Here is a 17,782-nt window from a genome sequence, read left to right as displayed (position 1 = left end):
CATCCCTGGAAGGACATGGCTGCCTGGGGAGCATCATGCAGCTGAATTCAGGTCCTCTCACCTTCAGACCGATATAGAGCAACAACTGCACCATCCCTACTCTTTCCCTCCAGAGTTTCCCCTGCTGAATTACATGCCATCTTTCACAGGTTTCAAGTATCTGTAAAAGCCTCATTCTTTTCTTTACTGATTCGACTGCTCCTGGCCCCGTCTTCTTTCAAGAATAATTTAAAAACTGTGTTACATTCAAAGAGACAGAGGTCTCCCTAGAACCACTGAATTGAGCTTGTTAAACTTCTGCCTGTAAAACACATTAACATTATTCACCACCCTAACTTTGAGGTGTTCATTATTCCCAGTTATCTTTATCACATCAATCTCCTGTAACTGCATGCACATTTTTCCATTAAGATATTTTGTGCACCTTAATCTATACCATACTGTTGTGGGACTTCATATTTTTCTAGAATTCTAGGATAAGTATAGGCTAGTTTAAAAAAAAAACAAACAACCAAACAATAAAACTCAGATGCTAGGTTAAGGGAAGCTATTCAAAGAAGAAACAAAGAAGTCAGAAAATCCAAGTTCTAATCAGAGCTATGAAATTAGTAACTGCATGTCTGTATCTTGGTTTCCCTTTCTATAGATTGAGAAGGTTGATGCTGAATTTAGCGAAGCACCGTGACATGTGCCAAAAGGAACAAATTGTGAAAGAATTATCAAGTGCAGTAAAATTTCTGAGTTTAACTGTCAAATGTCAAAACCAACCCTTTTTTCTGAAGTTCAAGAAACTGCTTAACTTAGCAGTAAATCTAGTTTCAGCTATGAACAAAAAGGTTACTATTAAAAGCCAAAAATTGGAAGTATTATATAATGGCCAAATGCTCCAACGGACCGGTCCTGTGAAATGTTAGAGAGTGGTCAGTAATTAATATCCCATAGCAAAAGAAAATTGATAGTAGGGCCCTGAACTTTAAAAGTCTTTTCTATACAACCAATTAAATATAAATAGGATTAACAACATGAAAATACACACTAATAGTTGCAGCAAGGAATTATGGATTTACATCTTTACTGGTGAAGATGCTCTAAAGTGTAAGACTAGAAATTCCTTCCAAGTGCTGGGTGACAGCACAGGGAAGCAGAGAAGCCTCCCACAGTAAGAAAAGTGACTGCAGATGAAACAGACCTTTTGTTTTTGTCCACAAAACTCCCAGTGGAGCAGCTCTGTGAGGAAAGGTTGATTTAACTGCATTCTAGTTGAATAAATGTAGGTCTAGAAAGTTTGATAAGCAACACCAGTGGAAGACAAGGACACAGCATAGGAAGCATGTCAGGATAATCAGAGGGAAAGGGTGCTGGTAGAGGATGCAGAATGAATCTAAGAGCTGACTGCTGCCCAAATGGGCAGTCCCACTCCGCCCAGAGGATTTAGCAGATTGAATCCACTCACCAAGGAGCCAAGTGAGTGCCAAAACTGGGTATAAGGACATTGGCCAGAACAGGATCATCCATTCTAAGTGTGGCAAGCTTTTAGATGGTCTCCATTTGCTTTGAGGAAACATATCTCAAGTTGTATATTTATTTGATCTTTAAAGTCTTTCTGAGGCCAGGGATCATGGCAATTTTTGGACCACTTATGTAGAATGGGGTATGACTTTCTAGTATATCATGCTTCCTGGTGTCCTTCTCCTTCCCAGAAACTTTAGAGGGGAAGAGGCTCAGACAATTCAAAAACTACTAGCAAAGGTAAAGGAAGAGCTCTAAATTAGTTAAACCATTGATGGAGAAGGAGGCAGAACTGATCCATGGTACACTCTCCTTGGCTGTACTCAGTCCACCTGTAATTACACATATTTCCTTGACAAGGCACAGTCCACGATGACCAGGATCTTAAAAGCTACATCAGAAAACAGAGGAAAATGGGGACAGGATGTGAGTGTAAGATAAATAGGATATCATTAAATAGACAAAACCATAGGCAGATGTGTTCCATTTGTTTTGTGAGAGGCAGAACGACTTTGCACCATTACCACTGCATTTTCATGACCAATCTAATGAATATACTCAAATATCAGTGCAATTTTCATCAGGAGTACGCAAAAAAATGCAGGCAATTTGGTATAGCCATAGTCCAATTGTAAAATCTCAGAGGAAACGTAAATCCTAACATCCCAGTTCTCCTAAGGGAAGGGAAACAAACTGTATGTGCACCAATATGCTTTTACTGATACAGCTGAAGACTAGAGAATGTAGCTTTATCAATATTGCCACAACAATGAAGCCTTTGAATATAGAGAAGGTTGAAATGTAGCAGGCAATGATCCCCTTGCACATTATATTGTATATGCACATACTTATTTTAAGTATGATATATGTATCTATTTTTAATCAAGATAATTTGCTTAATACATAATTTTATAAATTTCATAATTAAGAGGGTTTGGTTGGTTTGGGTTTTTGGTTTTTTTTGCAGAGTTGGTCTTGGAGCAATGAAAAACTCTCAGGTTCAATGTGGGGTGCTAAATAGCTGGGGGTTCCTATAGCCTCAGCCACACATCTATAGGCTTAGACAGGGACTGGACAGAGAAGTCTCATTCCATTAGGATACTCTGCAGAGGAGAGTGACAGCTGCATTCACAGGAAAAGCCTCAAGACCAATGAGGACACATGACTTGGCTTGGGCCCAAGCAACACTGTCGAGGTTTAAATCCTCTCATTCAAGGACACCTTGACAAAAATCACGCAAACATCTATATTTATGCCTTCAGAGTGTTTGGATGTTTGGGATAGAGAAAAGTAATTACTGTCATCATCCACACACTTGATGTTAATTTTTAATACAGATTTTACCAGGTAACACTAAGATACCAGCATATCAGCATAACATGAGGATAACACTGTAAATGAGAAAGTGGGCTCATATTACAGTCCAGTTTTCAGGGCCAAGATGACTATTAATGAAACACCTTATTTGCATATTTTAAAGGTGCAATTTACTTTCCAGTCTGTAAAATGGATTCCAGAAGTCCTTTGAATACACACTGCTTTTTTTGAAATTAATTTCCAAAAGAATGCAATTATTTTTCCATTAATCTCTACTAATTATTCAAGAAGTAGTTGGTTACAAGAAAAGCCCCAAACACTGAAATGTTTTCCTTGAGCTTTTTGAAACTTACTCAGAATTAACTCAGTTATGCAAATCACTGATATGTACTTCATGGTTTGTTTTCTAAGCATTTCACTGTACATCCAGCCTTTTGACACTTGTTACCTACTTCTTTCAACAACTGAAATTACTTTCAGTTTTAGAATTATTTAATTTTTGACGTATTTATCCAGTCATCTCCATAGCAATCTAGTGCTCACCATCAAAATTTGTTGTCAGCTTTTAATTCTTTTGTACCACTTGGCATCTATGCACAACTTCCCATCTTGATTTTACCTAAAATCAGGATGCAAAGTAAACTGAAGCTATTTAGTTATTTTTCTCTCTCCTTTTTTTTTTTCTTTTTGGCAGAGAACAAACATATTTTGGAACTACAAAAATATCAATATTTAGTCATATTGGTAAAAGTACTGGAAACTGCTGTAGTGTTTCTGAGGCCCAGCAAACCTCACTATCATCATGAGCAGAACATTAGATTGCACTTGTAATGGTGTTTGGCCTCCATGGGACAAAGTAAGGCCATCCTCTTTGTGGTTATGGTAAGTGCCCTTTGAAAATCACATTTCTCCATCATGAAAAGTGCCCTTAACCTACTGCAGAGGCTGAAGGAGCTATCCTGTCAATATGTGATAGTTTAGCATATTAAAAAAAGTTCATGGTTCAGATCCATCCTTCTCAACTTATATACAGTATAAGGCATTTTTTGCCTAGGTATCAAGAGAAAAAAAATTTGAGACAAACAGTTCTGTCACATTTTTTCCCCTCTCCACAGTTCAGTATTAGAGAACTATCTCCCCTCTTTCAGCCTCATGTGACTAGCCTGACCAAAACCTGCAAGAAGATTTACTCAGAAGGGCTGGGGAACATAAATTTGGTATGAATATCTCTAGGGGAACAGTTCTGAAGAAATTTGGAAGTGATGATCCAGGAAGACATGGTTAAACTGAGCAGTCTTACAGCAGAAGTGAAGTCTGGAAAACCCTGGAGCCAATTCAAACCTTTGAGGTATTTGGAGGTAGCCCAGGGTATTGACTCAGGACCTCCAGCATGACTCAAAACAAGACAGCTCAGGTTACCCAGCTTAAGATTTGTTTCTCTGTATTGTTTTACCATTTCAACTGTTGAACTGAAATTTTCAGTGTCAAAGTAAAATCATGTGTCTATCTGGGAGATGAATTCTTTCTCTTTTGACAGTTTCTGAAATTAGTGTGACTCAGCTCCTGGTCAAATGACAGATGACAAAAACCAGAGTCAAGATGTAGAATTCTTTCCACCTACACTGTGCTGACTTATAGGAGTCAGTGTCCCTCTTAGGATATTTTAGATGGTTCTTCTCTTCCTTGCTTCTAAGTTAGTTTTGTGATGCCTTACCCTATGAAAGATCGTACTCAATTTGTGGAACAATGAAAGCCTTCCAAGGCTTTACTTCTGGGAAAATATTAACCTCAAATATGTCCAGAAATTAGTAAGAGGAAGAAAACAGACATCTGCAATTTGAAACTTATTCCTGTTCTGTGATGTGAAAGTGGAGCTTGCTTCCATAAGGCTGATTCATAATCTTTCCTGAGCGTCTCTTTATAGAAAGGATAACTACAACTGAACTGGGATGAAATGTTTGCTCCACATAGCCCATGCATTGTCACACACATCTTCTTCCAGTAGCAGGCTTGGTTTCTTCCACTTGCCAGTGCTCCTTCCTATTCAAATGAGATGAAAACTGCTTGAAGGCAAATAGAATAAAAAAGGAGCTGAAAAGATGCAGTGTCTTGCCTTCCCCCTGCTCCATAGCCCAACTCCAAGCCTTTTTATTTTGAGCATTTTCTGTAAAGGCTGGGTGTAGAAAGTGCCTTCTAGTCTTCAGCATTCGTGACCAATCTGTCAGTCTCTTGTAATCAAGAGCTGGGATACTTCTCTCTGCCACGTAAAGCTCCTGAGGGTGGATCCACTGATACATCAGGGAAGCCTGAACTAAGCACCACCAGCAGCACATAAGAAGAGAGCTGAAATAGCACAAGGAGCCGGGACTCCAGGGTGTTTGTTTCACACAATGCCATGAAGCCAAATACTCCTGGCTATAAAAAGCAAAACGCTCCTGGCCTGATAAATAGGATATGTTTTATAAATTTAAATGAAACACTGAGCATCACTGAAGCCATCTGAAACCTGTTTGGTGTATTAGTCCACAACAGCAGCTGGATAGCAAGTGACAGGGAACTTGAAAGATGCTGAAAGCCTTTCTTTTGAAGCTGTCAGACTTAACACCAGCTTTTTATTATAGAAACTTTCCTCCCACCACCCCACAGAAATACTGAGTGCTTATTTGACTGTATTGCAGATGAAAATAGAAATAAAATATCCATGGACAGGTTGCCAACATACTTTAGCCAGAATGCGGAATAGTGATCTCTATCAAAGTAACTCAGCCCACGTTTTCTCAGCATTTTACTTCTCTCCAAAAAGCCAACAAGAGGATCAAGTTCTGTGACGAAGACATCTGTTCGGTGGAACTGTTTCATTTGGACACTTGCACTGTCTCCTGACATCTCCTGAGTCAAATTTACCTTCATAGAAGCACCACACAGTGATAATTTCCTCATCACCAAATCAAACTGGATCAAGTTGACAAGGAATTAAATATTTCCATCATCTAATACTACATTCCCAAAATATATACAAAAGACTGAAATAATACTTCATACATTTCTTTTCCATTTTCCTTCAAAGATTAAGCAAAAGACTGACAGTATTTACCAGCACCCTAATTGTTCGGGGGAAAATGTTAAGAACTGTGAAATAAGCTTCAGCTAAGCGATTGCAGGTAGAATAAGGTTGTAAGAGTTTTAAATACATTATGAATAGGTTTTTGTGCCTTTTGTACAGAGTGCAGATAGTGAGGCTTTTCTGAGGAATAATTTGATCTGCCTAAATTAAGTTCCTTTGGAGAATAGTTCAGAGGAAAAGCCAAGACACGGCCTCAGGTGCTAGCTGACTCCCTAAGATTCATATCTTGACTTCCTCAGATGGAAGGGTCATATGTGAGAGATACATCCTACCTCTAGCTCAGAAGTGTTCACAAACTTTATGGATGCATAAGATTCCCATGTTCTCCAAATCAACTACAAAATGCTTCAGTGCATCTCACTTTTAAATGTTTACTACTATCATGAATATTAAAGAATTTTCAAACAACTATCCCAGAATAAACAAAATAGCAAACAGTTCATTTATGGCAACCTCAGGCTGCACTGGAGTGATACTTAGCTACATTTAACATTCTTGGTTCCACAGCTGAATAATTTAAGTAATTGCTTTAAAACAAGTTGTTCATTCATATTAATAATTTGAAGCAACTTATTTTGACTAGTTACAGGCCAGCTCTTCAACTGGCATGAGGACACAATGCTGCTGTTGTTACCACCTCATATAAACCCCAGCACTTGGCTTTGAAGACTCCTACTGACTCAAATCACAGCTGAAGATGTAGCCCACAATTTAAAATTCACTGAAAAACATTTAAGCCCTCAAACTTAATATTTGCTTGTGTTCATGCCATAAAGCTCAATGACTATAATAGTCATGGAAAATTAACACTGAAGGGGCACAGACTAATTTAGAATGAATTTGTTTTAAACATGGATGAAGACAATTCATTTGCTTGATTGCCTAGAGAAATGAAGTTTTGGATGATGAAATTGAGACCAGCTGTTGAGAGAACAGGAAACTCAAAAACCTGGAGAATGAAGGGGAAGGCAGAAGTCAGCACTGGGGAGAAAACTGTCCAATTTCTACAGGAAGAGAGTCAAGACAGAAGACGATCTGGAGGTGAACTAAGACAATAATTCTCACAAAGAATTGGAAATTTACTTATAAGAAAATTCCAGGATGAAAAAGGTGATTTATTATTTTTTGAAATCTAGGTTGCACTTCTGCTTTGTAGCTACTTAGGAACTTTCAAACAGACTACCACAAAATATTTTATGGGTAAAATTTATCTTTTTCTGCCACGTTTTTAAATTTTCTGCTGCCATGTGGTCACTAGTCTGTCATAATGAGGCTCAGCCTCGGCATCCAGCCTAGGAGAATGTCATTTGCATTAGGCTGGTCACATCATTTATTTTCTAGGACTCCACCACACATGGATGGGTTCAGATCTCTGCCAGGCACCTTAGAAACTGGAGGTAACTGGCCAGCTACCTGTGACAATAGGGACTGGCTGAGGAACTCAGCTTTCCTTTTGCAGTCTGCATTTACACAAACCCCATCAAATTAGCTGTGGCCATTACAAGCTTCTAATTAGGCCTCTCTCAAGACAAGGCCATAGACAATTGAAACAATTGAAAGGAGAAAAAAGGTTGGCCAAAAAAAAAAAAAAAAAAAAGCAACAGCCTGAACTACAGGAGCTTTGCTCTCAAAAACACTCAAATACCACTGAGCTCTGACAAGGGAAGGAGATGCAAGGTGCACTCTGCCTTAGGGTGGCCTTAAGCTCTGTTTTTCCCAAGCCAGGAAGCCTGCAAGGATCCATAGTTTTGAGATAGGCGCTGAAATCAATTACATTTTAGTGAACAGAGTTTTGAAAGAATGCTCTTCCCTTAATGCACTCCGGAATTGCTTTACACTGTGACAGTCTCATATCACAAACAATTTGGCTGCAATTAAAAGAGAAAACACTCGATACTTTGTTTTGCAAGCGAACATGAGAAAGCCTGACAAACAGTCCCCTAAATCCCTAACAATGACTTAAGGAATAAAATAACAAAATGAAACTATGTGGAGGTTAATGCAGATACCAGATGGGAGACTTAGAGGAATGTCTGCAGTTAGCAGCACGAGGAAATCTGAAGGCCAATATGTGCAGACATTATGGCAGATAAGGTAGTGGAAAGTAATCCTCACAATGAGATAATATAGCTTTTTCATATAATTATTATATTTGAAAAATGTAGTATCTTCATTTGAAATATCGACATCTAGTCAGCATAAGCTATAACATTAATAGGCTGAGTAAAGAGAATAAATAGTTTTATCCTATTTAATCATAAATTTGGCTTAATGACCTTTATCTGATTATATGAGCAGCCCAAGCAACAATATTAAATAAATAAATAGAATATTAAAAGATTGTTAGCAGATAAGCTGCTTGGAAATTTCCAGATTAAATGTATTTGGGGGAGGGAGCTCTGTCATTTACCAGTATATACATTTTCAAAATTAAGATGACTGCACAGGTGCTCCAGCTGAGCCTCAAGTCTGTTGCTGTCCCTGCCCATTGCTGTGAAAAACCTCTCCTTGGCACCCTAGTGGGAACCAAACGATTTTTCAGGAGAGATGCTGGTTTGGCCAAAAAAAAAAAAAAAAAAAAGGCGAGCAAGAAAAGACAACCTAACAACTAAAAAGCATTCTTTCTCCTTCATTACACACAAATAATCATTACAATTTTCTAATGTGATTGACCTAAAGAATTAATAAATGTATAAAATCTAGGTTGTGCTCTTAAGTTTGTATTAAGCACAGAAAATAAACTTCTCTTCCCAGGTGGTCACTGCACTGCTTCACACAATTTGTTCCACCTTGCCTGAACAGACCCATATACGTTTTCTCAGCACCAGCATGAAATAATAATAAAAAACCCAATAATAAAATCACGGTTCCCCCCTTCTACCACAACTTTCTCCACTCTTTAATTTTTTTCCCAACCCTTTTTTCCTTATCTTTTTTGTGCTGCCAAACCTTCAATTTAATTGGAGAACTGATTCACTTAGAGCAAAATTCTTTTGGTACATTTGGTGTTAATTTGTTTGTTTGGGTTTTTTTTTTGTAGTGTGTTTCACTTGTTTTGTTGTTTTGGTATGGTTGTGTTTTTTAAACAAGGTCTGATTTCCAACATCATCACAGACAGCCCTGCTGATAGACTGGAGCAGGCAAAAGATGTAAATCAGTACTTCTGCCAAAGACAGACCTTCACCATAAGTCAAGGTGCCTGACAACTTTCTAAACAGGCTTGATTAGTAAAGCAAAAATAATATATTGTAAAGAAATTCTCAAATGCAGGTGTTATCAGAGAATGACACTGGCTGTGTGATCAGGACAGATAATGTTTTATCCTGGCTTATAGATATATTTGCATCTAGAGATCAAAATGAGAATTTTATCCCATTGGCAAGTATAGAATCCATTTTTTAATGGGAAAAGAAGGTTACAACATGGGGTCTATCTTTGTAAAAGACTTACATACATATATATCTCAGATACAGCAGAAAAATAAAATATTGTAGGCAAATAAATGAGCCTTAGTATGGGTTAAAACAATACTTCTGTGACTGACATTTTATCCTTGCAAGTTTCTGAAGTCTAAAATATTCTACAGGTGAGTTCTCTACCCTGAGATTTCCTCCAGTCCCACGAATCTGACTTTCCACTCTTGCAAAGTTGCCTGTTCAGGTCAAACAGGGAAAGCAGTTGCTTTCCTCACTGGCTGACATTTCTCTAGAAGAGCCTCACTAAGCACTGTTCAGAGGTACCTGAGGCAGGAATGGGTGTGCTCAGAAGTAATTATTCTGTTGTAAATGACCACACCTCTACATCACCAGCCCCGAAGCAATGCTCATCTTACCCTCCACCCTAAAAAGAGCTCAGATGAGCAGTCATAATTTTCTAGATACATTTGATTTCAGTTTCAAATTACATATTTAAATTTGTAGGAGAGAGAAAATGACAGATGTGTTATGTTTTGGTGAAGAATGCATGCTTTAATTGTAGCAAGAGTGAAGCAAGATCCATATTGAAGGTTTGGTGTATATATGTCTCTTGAAACAAATTGCATGTGCATTAAGAACCAGAAAACATTGTGCATTTCATTATACATTTAATCTTGAAATAGATAATATTGTAACTTTTATGTGTTTGTGTACAGTAATGAAAAAATTGAGTTTGATATTCACAGACCAATGAAATTCAGATTCCTATAGCACTGTATTCCCTTACCCTCCCATATCATCAATATCTCTGATTCCCCTTCCTTGTCTGTTAACTCACCCTGACTGATCCCTCAGCCTCCTTCCTTGACCTTCATAGCATCATAGAATATATTGAATTGGAAGGGACCCACAAAAAACGTCGAGTCCAACTCCTGCCCTGCACAGCACACCCCAAAATTCACACCGTGTGCCTGAAAGCAGTCTCCAAATGCTCCTTGAGTTCTGCCAGGCTGGTGCTGTGACCACTGCCCTGGGGAGCTCTCAGTGCCCAATTGGAACCCTCTGGGTGAAGAACCTTTCTGTAATATCCACCCTAAACCTGCCCTGACACAGCTTTAGGCCATTCCCTCGGGTCCTGTCACTGTCACCACAGAGCAGAGATCAGTGCCTGCCCCTCCTTTTATGGGAAGCTTCTATGAAACTTCTTCTGTGCCAATTACCAATCAAAAAGACAAAGAACTTCAGGGTTTCTGTCAGAGAAGACTTTGAGCTTTTCTATCTTGCTTACCTTTAGTCAAACTTGCCAGAACTGAATATTCCCAAGATTTTTAGCCTCTCCTCCCCCTGCCAATTCAGGGTGGAACAAGACAGTGAGATGCAGAGATTAGGTAGAAATTGCTGCAGCCTAAGCCTTAGAGTTTAAGAAAACAGAGTTTGTTCCTTACACAGACTGCAAGAACAAAAGCAAGATTTCTAGCCGCCTTCAAAACCAGCTGAATGTATTTGTTTGGGAAAATATAAATGACAAATTGACTTTTAGATTAATGGCTACCACATTGGTAATGTACAAATCACTTTTAACAGCCACTATTAACTTGGTAAAGAGAAGCCTGCTAACTGCTCTTTAATTAAGTACACTTAATGACCTTAAGGGGATTAGTAGTCTTGTCTGATAATCAATAAGCATGGCAAGATTGCCAACCCATAGACATGGGCTGGAGAACAAAATTAATCTGTGCAGATTAGTTGTACCTGATTTGGTTTGTTTCCCAAGACTGTTGCAAAATTACTCCAGTTTAAAATACTTATAAAAATACATTAAATGTGCACTAAGTAGAACATGTTTTACACAAGATTTTTCCTTATTTAACCAGTGTAAAAATGGCTTGTGCTTTTTAAGAAAATCCTGTATTCTGGCCAGGAGCTAGTGCAAATCAGTTTGGGGAAATAAAACAAAAGGGGCAAATACCAATGCTGCAGTCTCCAGAGATAGCTGGAGGCTGAAAGAAAGGAGAATGAACATGGTTCTTAGAAGACCTGGAGTGAAACAGTGTCCCCACAAATCAATCCCTAACAGTGGCAGAATTCCTGCCAGCTGCTGCCAAAGCCACCCTGCTCACACACGGGTTTCTCTTCCTCCTCTCTCTTGGGCTAAAGCCATAATTCCATCCAAGACAAATTGTGAGCCACTGGATAAAGCATAGCAATTTTATTCTTTCCATATGTTTGGCAAACAGGAGGAAGCTTTATGTAAAAGGCAGATATAGAAATATTTTATGTATTATTACCTCAAAGGTTTCAGTGCCCACCTCAATATCCATGCCTCATCCCAGTACACAGACTCATCCCTTCAGTTTGGGGGCTGGAGTTCAGAAGAGAAGCCAAGAAGCTGCAGTAACACTGCAAGTATAAAATGCAGAGAAAAGTCCAAACCAGCAAAAATACTGTCCCTGCCAAATGTCAACCTCTAAGCAACAAATATGTACTTACAATCCGATAATAACTCTTAAAGTAAGAGAATTAAGCAGTTACGGTTTGGAATTTCTGAACACTATTGTTGGTTGCCCCCTTTTCCTTGAGAACAAAACCCCTCTCACAGCTCTTTCAGCCGAGTGTCATGTCTGCAGTAAATCAGGGGGATTTAATTGCAAAAGAGAAGCCTCTGTAAGACATGTATATGGTATATTGACACACTACCAGAGCCATAGGGATATTAAAATTGATTTCCAACAAGCTGAGGCCTTCTGCTTCCTAATGCTGTGTCCCACAAATATACATTAACACCACTCCTAAACAGGGCTAATTAGCTTCCAAAAATAGCTGCCTGTATGGAAGGTGGAACATGGGCACACACATCTTGCCTTCACACAGTTGAACAGCAGCTGCCAAAGAGCACAGAACACTTTGCACACACACCAGGCTGGGGCTTTACTTTCTCAGCTTTATGGGACAGCCCATGATGTTAATTAAGCACTTGGTACCTTGTAACCTGGTTGCTGTTGTTTGTGCCCACTCACCATTTTTTTCCATGGATTTTCAATCCTTCTAAGCCCTTCAGTTCAGAAGTTCCTCCACTGAACATGCTGATGAAGTGCTCCATTGCCCAGTCAGTCCAAACAGTGATAATCTGCCAAGGCTTTTAACTGTAGTTAAAAACAAACCACCAGCCTGCTGGATTTTAAGCAGCTCCTGAGTAGCATCAGCATTCATCTCTGACAGTGCCTCACAGGTCAGAGAAAAGATTTTTTCACCCCACATCTTCTACCCAAGAGCTCAACTACATCTGACTCAACCTAGGAAAAAACAAACAAACAGTTTCTCTCTTTCTGCCCTAAATGCAGAGGGATTGGGACCTCCTGTTCCTCAGACTGTATTGCCCTGGGGCATCACTGAAACTGATGCCAGATGAGGGCAAATTAGGCTAAAGCACCTGGAAGACTCCTGCTGTCACAGGTGTGACAAAGATCCTGACACGCCCCCATCAGTTCCAGAGGGGAGCCCAGCTCAGGCCACCCTTTGTTCTGTATCAAAAAATCAAAGAGCAGTGTTCTGATTTTTTGGTGAGATGCCTCTTTATCCCAGTATCTGCATCCCACCTGCTTAGGCTTGTTAATCCAATTAATATTCTGCACTGACTTAATACTACTATTAATGATAATAGCACTAGAATATAACTGCATTGACTCCAATTCCCTCCAAGAGTGGTAGGCTGTTATGAACATGACAAAAAAGCACACTGGAGCATTTATTCCCTCATACATACTCCATTCCTACATAGATTCTTTCTCTCTTCTGTCGATATTTCTCTCTCTCCCTTATCACAGCTGCATTTTCTTTCACATAGAGGTCTCTTTTCCTTTCTGCAGATTTTACTTCCCTCTTCTAACATGGACATGACCTTCTCATCTTCAGATTCTTCCAAATCCATGGGCATGCTTGATGACTGCTGTATGCTACCCCTTCTGGCCACCATTAGTTTATCTATATTAACCAAACTCTGCTCCAGATCCCCATTGCTGTTGGCATGGTCTATAAATTTAAATAGATTTTTTTATGCATTAGGTAAGTCCTTTCTGATACTCGTTGCTTTGCCAAAATGAAGTCTACTGAAAGAAGTGCAATTTGGCTGGGCCATGGTGCCAAATAAAATTAATTTATCTTTAAGCTGAAACATCTGTTAAGAGCATTTGACTTCATGAATGGCATTTCCAAACTGCAGCAGTCCAAGGAGCGTGTTGTGCTGCACAGGTATTGAGCCACATAGCTTCTGCTGCCTGCTTTTAGACACTGCTGCAGGAAACAAAGAGGCATAAAGGCTCAGAGCCACCCATTGTGGGGATTTGGATCCCAGGTAGCACTGCATTTGCTGCAGGGTGACCCAATGGGATCCAAAATATGATACATTTTCTGTGAATCATGCTAAACAAGATTGCAGGTGTTCTCACCATAAAAAAAATTCCAATAAGTTAATGGAAGTAGGGAGACAAGTCACCTTTGCTTCCTATTCAATACCACCTTCCTCTGCCCAGCTGTTTCTGTTGTGAGTCTATAAAGAAGTCGTCCAGTCCCAAAAGGATGTGGTAGACTCTCTTGTTTTTCCTGGAGCTATAAACCATGTTTTGGATAGGCTCATGGATCCCTTTGTTATGCTGCTCTGGTGAAAGGGTTTTGTAGTGTAAAGTGACTGACCTTAATCTTTTCACATTGGGAGCTGAAATTTTTTTCCCCCTGAATCTTCTCGTTGTAAGACAGAGTCCATTTATATGTAAGATATAAGAATAGCCTGCCTCAGCAAGTCATTTAGAAAGACATTTGGTCAATGTAAAGGAGTAAGGAGAAGGAGGGGGGAGGGATCCCCCTCTCCATTGTTGACTTTTGTCATGGTCACCTTGTGAGTGGGTCTCTGTCGAGGTGACAAAGGAGCAAGGGAATCAATGTAGGAACTATGTAAAACCCCATATATTGCAAGTATAGGCACGTTTACCTCTTACAGCATTATCAAGGCCCATCTTAACAATTTGCCCGAAATCCATCAACTTACCACAATCTCAAATATATCAAAGACAATTTTTTTGTTGTTGCTGTAGTCAGAGGATAAGATATAATAATGGGAGAGGACAAAGAGTCATGGAAAGATATTGAAGAATTTGTTCATTTCAATCCAATCTGAGATGCAAAGCCAAACCAGTGCATCCCTGTAGTTGTCTGCATCACTCGTTGCTGCCTTACAACATCTGGAATTTGGCTCAAGGAATGACTTTTTCCCTCCCATCACAGTTTGTTTGTATCCATCTGTAAGGAGAGGAATACATGGACAATATCAATCCTTGCTTACATACATGGACTGATTCATTATTTCCCACAGTCTTGGCAGGACACGGGATCATATTCTATCCTACAGACAGAAAAGAGCCAGTAAATGGATGTTCAAGTTCACACAAACCAGAGCAAGAGACAAACTTACTAACATAAATTTGTCTTCCTTCTCCCCATTGCTGCACCTTGGAAAACACAGGTGACCAGGTCACTGGCACTGCTGCAAGCTCTATCTGTTGCACTCTGCACATTTAAACTCAGCAGAAGCTCCCCGTAGTACAAGGATCAGGCTGTGGCTTTTAGAGTACCTTGAGCAGAGAAAAGGAATCAACCTGGATGTTCCAGAATATGGCTGATCTCAATCTCATCTGGAGCAATATATGACTGCTGGGGTAGGCTGACCCTGAGCCAGTCATCTGGGAATGGAGGAGAACCAAAAATGTCTTTAAACCACAAGAGCACAGTGTGAGGAGATGGAAGAGGGTCACTTGTTTTGGGAAAGAGCCCTTTCAGAGAAAGCTGATTGCAAGGAAGCCTCATGGAGACTGCATGGACAACCAAACAGAATGCATAAAAACTAAAGACATATGTCTGCTGAGACTATGCTGCAATATTCTTTGTAAAGCCTGGACTCAAGCCTGAACTTGAGCATATACACTCAGGTCCACTAAGGACCACTCATATGGATCTTAGGGACATGAGTAACATGAGTAATGGCATCCCCAGGGCGAGCCCAAATGAACTTTATGCTGCTACTTCTTCCTGACAGAAATAACAGTGTGGGCTGGAGCCCCTGAGCCTAGAGCTGGGAGCCACAGGATGGGGAAAGCACCCTTCCTGCAAGGAAAATCCCATTCCCTGCTTCCACTCCACATTAAATCTTTTGGGCCAGCATTGATAACACAGAGATAGTCCTGCAGAGAGGAGGAGAACAAGGAGCCTGGAGGGGAAGAAGGAGTGAAAAGGCTGGGCTGGGGGAGGATGTTCTTACTTATCACTTCTTTTGTGATCACAGAAAGTGGCTGTGTGATTATGCTGAGATTTCATCACAGCAGAGTGGGAACAACCTGCCGGGAGTTAAGTGAGGTGGAAACCACGGGCATGACCTGGGATACGGCCCCTGCTAGAGGAGGTTATTCCATGTCTGTGACTAATCTGTACAGCTCAGCCTCGATGGGCTATAGACACCTCATTCTTTAAGGTGTTTCTGTTACACAGGAAAGGACAGAATATTCAGTGAAGGGTCAGCTGTGGTTAAAGAGAGAGCTGTGCACTTGGAAAGTGTGAGGGGTGGGAGGCTTGCAGACCCCAGGGAAGACTGAAACGCTTCTGTGTCAGAATATAGAGATGCTCCCTGGGATTCAGATCCAGGTATTCCTTTTTTTCATTTAAATCAGGGTTGCAGTGAAGAAGGAAGCGACTGAGGATGATATGGAGGTTTTCCATTCAGTACTACCCAGGAGCCCTGTAGACCCCAAGTTAACCTCTGACAAGTAACACTGGCACTTCTGTGACTCCTTCGCAGCCTGGTATGAGAATTCTGCCCTTATTGACTTCCTCATAGTGCCAGTCCCTCACCTTGTGGCCATTCCCAATGAAGCTGTGAAATTAGATAGAGCATGGTAGATTGAACTGGAGAGTGTTAGGAGTGCGATTCATAAGGCACTTGTGATTTAAAAATACTTTTTCTTTTAACCCCTTTCACCTGCAGTTTACCCTCTAACTCTCTCTCTAAAAAGCCTTTTGAGGGGCTGCTGCAGCAGGTTCCACAGTTTGCTCCCAGCTGGGCAAACTTTGCAAAAGACACCTATCCTCAGCCACACCAGCTTGTGGGTCTGGCTCCAAGAGCCCCTGCTCTGAGCCAGTCAGCCCACGGCTGGTGTGGGTGGCTGGCAGCTTGTCAAGGAGCTGGGAAGGGCAGGTGATGGGGGCATTGCTGCAGGGCAAGAGTGCCCAGCAGCTCCCCCTTCCCCTGCAAGCGTCCCCCCCTCTGCAGGTGTGTGGCAGCTGCTCTAATGGATGTCCTGACGTGGGGCAGATAACCTGGCCTCCCACCATTCCCTGTCTCACAGCTGTCACCCTGCCCTTGCTCGGATGCCTGCGCTGCACTGCTCAAGTGCCTCTCTGGGAAATGCTTCTGTCAGCAAAGCAGGGCACAGAAATCACCCAGCCTTTAGACGGAGCAGCTTTCCACCAGCATGAGCACTCGGGAGACAGGGAAAAGGCAAACAACAAGGGGGCAACCGGGCCCCAGGAATGCCAAACGCAGGGTTAGAGCCTGTCTGCAAGCAGGCAGAGATGCAAACCCAGACCACATCTCCTGCTGCCCTCCTGGCTCTGGGTGCTGGGCTGGACAAGGCAGGGATGGCACAGCCCGGCAGCTTGGCAGTCCATGGGATCAGCTGCTGGCAGCGGGCAGCCACTGTGGCATGGGATGGAGAGGGAGGGGAGGCAGCACAGAAGTGGAGGATTTGTACTAAGGCTCCAGGACTGTCTTAAATCTCCAACATCTGCCAATTTAAGTACAGCTGAATTGCCGGATAATTCTGCTGGTGGCGCTCCTGGGAACACCCAGCCCGAGCAGAACAATTTTGAAGGAAATTACATGAGCTGGGATTTAGTGTTGTCTCTTTAGCTTGTGGAAGAGATAATCTGGCCCATTTAATGTGGAACAAAATTTGCTCTGTTTCACAGGCGTAAGGAGATAGTTTTGCCTTGAGAAAGCAGCAGTAAATGACTCTGAAGTCCTGCTGTCACTTGTTCACTGAGCTTCTGTAATATGGAGTGGCAAGGGCTGTTTTCCTGGGCCACTTTCTACATATAAGTAACGCTCTTCATAAAGAACACCACTTAGTCTTATGACAAAATTCCTCTAGTGTGACACAGAAGAGCACTGACATCATTCTTGAAGGCTGCAGAATTTATGGCACAGTTAATTATTAATTTGGCTGGAATTTGTAAAGTAGAAGGGAGTTTTTGTGCTTTTAGGCCATGCTCTCAGTGTGTAAATCTCTCATATGGCTGCCATAATAATATTCCTGCAGCTATGTTGTCACCTATTGTAATTTTTCTGCTAATAAGAAAATTTAAACTAACCAGG

This window comes from Sturnus vulgaris, chromosome 3, assembly GCF_052056855.1.
Source record: "Sturnus vulgaris isolate bStuVul1 chromosome 3, bStuVul1.hap1, whole genome shotgun sequence".
NCBI lineage: Eukaryota > Metazoa > Chordata > Aves > Passeriformes > Sturnidae > Sturnus > Sturnus vulgaris.
Note: the sequence above shows the minus strand (reverse complement) of the source record.